This window comes from Petaurus breviceps, unplaced genomic scaffold (assembly GCF_028583685.1).
Source record: "Petaurus breviceps papuanus isolate PSGF00001 unplaced genomic scaffold, PetGlider_PUasm1.0 90775, whole genome shotgun sequence".
Taxonomy (NCBI): domain Eukaryota; kingdom Metazoa; phylum Chordata; class Mammalia; order Diprotodontia; family Petauridae; genus Petaurus; species Petaurus breviceps.
Genome location: NW_027187342.1, coordinates 3,398,350 through 3,404,273, shown reverse-complemented (window position 1 = coordinate 3,404,273; position 5,924 = coordinate 3,398,350). Strand labels below are relative to the sequence as shown.

Genomic DNA, 5,924 nt, shown 5'->3' with positions numbered 1-5,924 from the left:
GGGGGGGGGCCGGCGTGGGGGGTGGGTGCGGCCCGCTGGTGTGTGGGGGCACCGGTCGGTCCCCCCCCCCTCCCCCCCCCCCCCCCCCCCCCCCCCCCCCCCATGCCCCGCCAGGAAATTTTACTCCTCTGGCTAGTAACACCTGGCAATGAGTTACTGGACACCCGCTTTGCCCTCCCCTCCTCCCCGGCCCGGCCCAGAGTAGCCTCTCCCGACGCAACGCTGAGGCTAAGTTGCTCGGAAACTCCTGCCCAGCCTCCGCGGAGGCCCGGTTGTGTCCCATGTAGTGGAAAGGGCGCTGGGCTTGGCACCAAAAGGTGTGGATCCAAAGCTCCACTATGCAGCTCACTACCCGCTGGCCTTGGGTCTCTGCCCCACAGCTTCCTCCACCGTAAAATAGAGGAGTTGTACTACAGGGGTTCTAACACTCGTTCCAGCGCTAGACGTTAGGATCCCGCAGCTTCCGATCCCCTGGCTCACATGCCCTCTCACCTAGTTCTGACGTTACACTCATAGATAGGATAAGGTAGTTAGGGCGGTATTCACTTAGAGGAGCACCAGCTCCGGCTGCGTCCTCCAGCCAGGAAGTAGACCCCGTCCACACCTGCAATAGGGAGCCACTTGGTTTGTTTGGGCCTCAAATCCAGTTTTATTCCAACTTGGAAAAGCTGTCCTGTCACCTAAACTACTCATGAAAAGTCTGGAGGCAGAAGTGGTAGGTGTAGACCAAAGGACTTGGACCTAAGTAGAAAGACCAGGGTTTGAATTCCGGTTTTGCAACTTACTGAGTGATTTTCAGCAATTCTTCCTTTTTTTTAAATTTTCTTCTCTCTGCCCTCAGTTTCATCACCTGGAAAGTGAGAGAGGGGGTTGAACTTGATCTCTAAAGTTCCATCAGATTACGAACGTTTTATAAGTTTAAGTGAACACGTTAAAACTACCTGAGTTTACAGGGTAGGAGAGAATTATTGCCTCCCTCAGATCAGCTGAATGTACCAACGATTCCTTGTGTCTCTTGATAGCTTGTAAAGAAAGTCCTTAGCTTGGGTTCGAATTCCCGTCTGTTATTAACTACCTCTGTAACCTTGGTCCAAGTCATTTGAGGTTTCCAGTCTTCAGCTTCCTCACATGTAAAGGGAGGCGTTTGGACAAACATCTTCTAAATCCTCAGATCCTCTTAACTGCTGATTCAGGCTGGAGGGAAGGGCTTTGAGTGTTTTTTTCCTCCATTGGAAATTACAGTTTCTCTTCCAAGGAAGGCAGAATTTAATTTATTCCGAGTTGTTTCATTTAGGTAACCAAAACACAACACTGACATTAGATCTGAAAAGTGGAAGTGACAGCTAGAGAAAAGAACATGAACAAAGGGAGAACAGTAGCAAATTTCAAGCCTCTCTTTAAAAAATACATTTAAAACATTTCCATTAACCATGACTTAGAAATTAGAGTTTTCTCCTCTAGGGAAATGAAAACTCTGAAAGATATGGATGTGGTAAATAGTCCTGTAAGCCGGTGATGGACTTGGGCAGAAAACCGCAAAGTTCTCTCTAGAGACCGGTCTCTTGCCTAGTGAAAGTATCACTGAACTCAGAACCTGGAGACCAAGGTTCATATCCTGACTCTGACGTTTGCTATCTTTGTGACTGACCAAATCATTCCAGCTCTGAACCCTTAAGTACTCCTCTATCTACTTAGAACAATAATATTGGCACTACCACAGGTTGTGGAGGGAAAAATTACTTGTAAATCTAAATTACCATAGAAATGGAAGCTAAAATTAATAATAGGGGGCGGATAGGTGGCACAGTGAATAGAGCGCCAGCCCTGGAGTCAGGAAGACCTGAGTTCAAATGCGGCCTCTGACACTTAATACTTACTAGCCCTGTGACCTTGGGCAAGTCACAACCCCAATTGCCCTCCAAAAAACAAAAAAATTAATAATAATAATAAAATTTAAGAATGACTGTCCTCTGGATTTGGAGAGCTGGAAAGGACTGTAAAACCTCATTTCCCAAAAGAGGAAGCTGAGATTCGATTTATGCCAAGTCACATGGCCAGGACTCTAAGGCAAATCCTTGCTTCCTTTCACCAAACAAAATTCAAATGCTTTATGAATATTATCAAGTGACTTGCACAGGGTCACACAGCTAGTAAATCTCTGAAGCTGGATTTGACTTAGGTCTTCTTGACTCCAGACTTAGTTCTCTATCTATTGCCTCTAAATGATACCATGCTCCAGTGCTAGTTGAAGGGGCTGGGGTGGTTGGTACTCCAAAAACAATGGTACTGGGGCCCCAGCTGAGTGGTTGGCTGCTAATGTCTTCCCATTAAGATTCTAATGCCTTCCATTTATACTGTATGTGTCTTATGTGTGGGGTAGCTAGTTGTCCTAGTGGATAGAGTATCAGGTCTACCATCAGACTTACCTTATCCGGCCTAAGACTGGTTCCGTGACCCAGGGCAAGTCACTCAACCCTGTTTGCCTCAGTTTCCTCATCTGTAAAATAAGCTGGAGAAGGAAATGGCAAACCACTCCAGTATCTTTGCCAAGAAAACCACCCACAGGGTCACAGTGTCAGATGTGTCTGAAAAGGACAGCACACATATTTGTACAAAGCTATTTGCAAGTTGTCTCTACCATTAGATGTGATCTCTGTGAGGGCAAGGACCATGTTTTGCCTTTATTTGTATCCCCAGAAATTAGTGCTGTATGTGGTATAGGATGAATGCTTAATAAATGCTTGTTGACTGACTGAAAGAATCAGTTCTCCTGAGAACAGATATGTGTAACCTAAACATCCCAGGAATTTATTGTCTCTATGTGTCTGCACGATTTGTCTTGGCAGCCTAAAGATGGTGGTGTTCTACCTGAAGTGAATGGCTGTACCCAAGCTTCCCCCCTCCTGAGCAAGCAGTCTATTCTCTTGCTCCCACTTTCACCATTCACTGACACTCCTCAACTGCACATAGTGGGTAATGTTGGACTTGGAAACAGGATAGACTTGAGTTCAAATCTAACCTCAGGCATTTACTGACTGAGTGAACCCAGGCAAGCCATTTAATTTCTATCTGCATCAGTATACTCATATGTAAAATGGGAGTAACACTAGCAGCTCCCTTCCAAGGTTGCTATAAGGGTAAAAAGGAGGTTGATAGTTTTTCAAACTTCAAAGTGCTATATAAATGATGACTAGTATTGCTATTAGCCTGGGCCTGTTTTTTAAAATATTTTAAAACTGTATTTCAATATAATGGTAACTACATATTTTACTTTGTGCAAGCCTGGGTCAGTTTTGGGAACCCAGAGTTTTACTTTGAAGTATTCCCAGAGAAGGCCATGGGAGCCATCATGGCAGTGGGGAGAGCACTCAATTTGGAGTCAAAGGGCTTTGGGTGGAATCCTGGTTTGGCTACGTCCAATCTGTGTAACCCTTTGGTTCCTGGGCTACTGCCTGGTGAATATTGCCATAAACACATCAGACTCTGGAGATGGTCTAAAGGACTCTAACCCAGAACTCACCATCTTGATGTCATTTTTTAGCTTAACATTGAGACCAGGAGAACTTGGGACAGACCCCATTCTACCTGTCAGGCAGATAAAGGGAGATGGGCAGGGCAAGCATGTGCATTTGATCTCTAGATACCTCTTCATCCACCCCATAGCACCCAATTCCTTCTGGACTCTACTGGACCACTATCTTGAGTGATGGCAGTCAGAAAGGATGGTATGGACAGAGAATACAGAAAGTGGCTGATGTGTTGGGGAGGTTTAATTACCAAAGCTACCTGGACACTGTGCATCTTCTTACCACCTGCTAAGGTGGGGGACAAAGGGAGCATGATTTTAGGCCCACTAATTCCCGCTTAATAATTTGCCACTCTCCCCTCTCTGCTTCCTGCTCAGTTTGGTGAGAGAAACAAAAGAAGCATTAGAAATCTGTCATTAGCAGTGAGCCAAAAGTGGACCGCAGTGCTTAGAATGTGGGTTTACAGCCAGACTGCACCCCTTTGCACTCTTATTTTTGTCAATGTATCTAATAAATGCAGAATCTGATGGTTGCCTAAATTCTAGTGATATGCTTCATACTGGAATGGAGAGTAATCAACAAGCATGTTTTAAGTGCTTTTTAAGAGGCTAAATGCTGGGGATACAAAGAAAGACAAAAAATGGTCTCTGCCTTCAAGAAACTCACATTCTGATGGCTATGCAAACAACTATGTATACACAAGATATAGCCGGCAAATGGGAGGCAGTCTCAGAAGGAAGGCAGCAGCAGCAAACGGGGGAGATGGAAAGAGATTTGGGAAGAGGTCTTCTGACCCTTGAAACAGATGGGGGGCGGCTAGGCGGCGCAGTGAGTAAAGCGCCAGTCCCAGAGTCAGGAGGACCCGAGTTCGGTTCCGGCCTCAGACACTTAACACCCACACAAAAACACTAGCCGTGTAACCTTGGGCAAGTTACTTAACCCCAATTGCCCTCCAAAACGCAAAAAAAAAAGATGGGAGACATTCCACTTTCAGAATAAATTGAGGTATGCAGGGAGGGCTTGGAAAGGATCCTGTTTGGCTTTTTTTTTTTTAATTTCCATAAGAAAGAGAGTACCATAACCCCCTAGACTTTCCAACACTTTCCAACCCATATAAGACCGAATTTCTTATTTGGGGCAAAGTTGGGGAATTTAGGAATATAGGAGCTTTGAGGCTGGGTGTACCAGTGGACAATGATAACAATTAATTAAGAAAAGGTAGAGAAGCAAGATGGACTTATGGAGTGTTAGGCTTGAAATCAAGCGACCTGGGTTCAATTCCTGGTGCTACTTGGCTCTTATGTGACCATGGGTAAATGACTTACCCTCTCTAAGCTTCATAGGATTATAGCTCTAGAGCTGGAATGTACCTCAGAGGCCATCTAGTCAAGCCTTCTCATTTCACAGATGAGTAAACTGGTCCAAGGAAGTTGTGGCTTGCCCAAGGCCACAAAGATAATAAATATCAGAAGTTGGATTTGAAGGGGCAGCCAGGTGGCTCAGTGAGTAAGAGCACCGGCCCCAGTGTCAGAAGGACCTGGGGATCAAATCCGGGCTCAGATACTTAGCACCACACCCAGAAATAACTGACCATGTAACCTTGAGCAAGTTACTTAACCCCGATAGCTTAAAAAAAAAAAAAAGAAGTTGGATTTGAACCCAGGTCCCAGGGCACCTTGGTAGCATTCCAGGCCTGCAATCAGGAAAACTCATCTTCTGGAGTTCAAATCTGATCTCAGACACTGTGTGACCCTGGGCAAATCACTTAACCCTATTCACCTCAGCTACCTCATCTGTAAAATGAGCTGGAGAAGGAAATGACAAACTAGTATCTCTGCCAAGACATGGGGTCACAATGAAGTGGACAGAACTGAACAACAACACTCTATGACTCCATAGCCAATGTTTTTCCCCCACTTTACTATGCTGTTCCTTGTGACGTGGAAATAATATTTATATTATTTATCTCATGGAGTTGTTATGAGTAAAGTGTTTTATAAGATGTGTGTGTATGTAGTAAAGTCTGCAAAGTCCTTTAAATAAATTATCTCATATGATCCTCACCGTGAGGTAGGTGCTACAGAAACCATAATGTATTATTGAATATCTTGTTATAGTGACCAAGGAGTTAAAAATTAGCCAAAGGTAAGCCTGGGCAAAAACCAATTCAAGTTCAAGAACATAGTTTTATAACTTGCTTGGTGGCTTGAGAGAATCTGGGAGGGTTACTTCTTCCTTCTGAAGTATTTTGATCTTATTCCCAAACCAAAGAGCTCTGGTTTACTCCGTTGTTTATCCTAATCTGTACAATCTCTCCAGTATCTCTATTCTGCTTACTTTTCATAAAGAGAGTCAGTTGCTGTTCATAATGGTTTTTTTCTGTAACCATTATTTGGT

General features: G+C 44.4%; 1 protein-coding gene across 1 annotated transcript in view; it reads right to left on the bottom strand.

Moving 5' to 3' along the window:
* The window catches only part of ANXA4 (annexin A4), a 63,333-nt gene extending 62,900 nt beyond the window's left edge, over positions 1 to 433 (bottom strand). The window contains exon 1 of the mRNA XM_069068907.1: positions 353 to 433. The gene's annotated coding sequence lies outside the window, so the exon portion shown is untranslated. The remainder of the gene's footprint in view (positions 1 to 352) is intronic.
* Between the last annotated feature and the right edge of the window lie 5,491 nt (positions 434 to 5,924).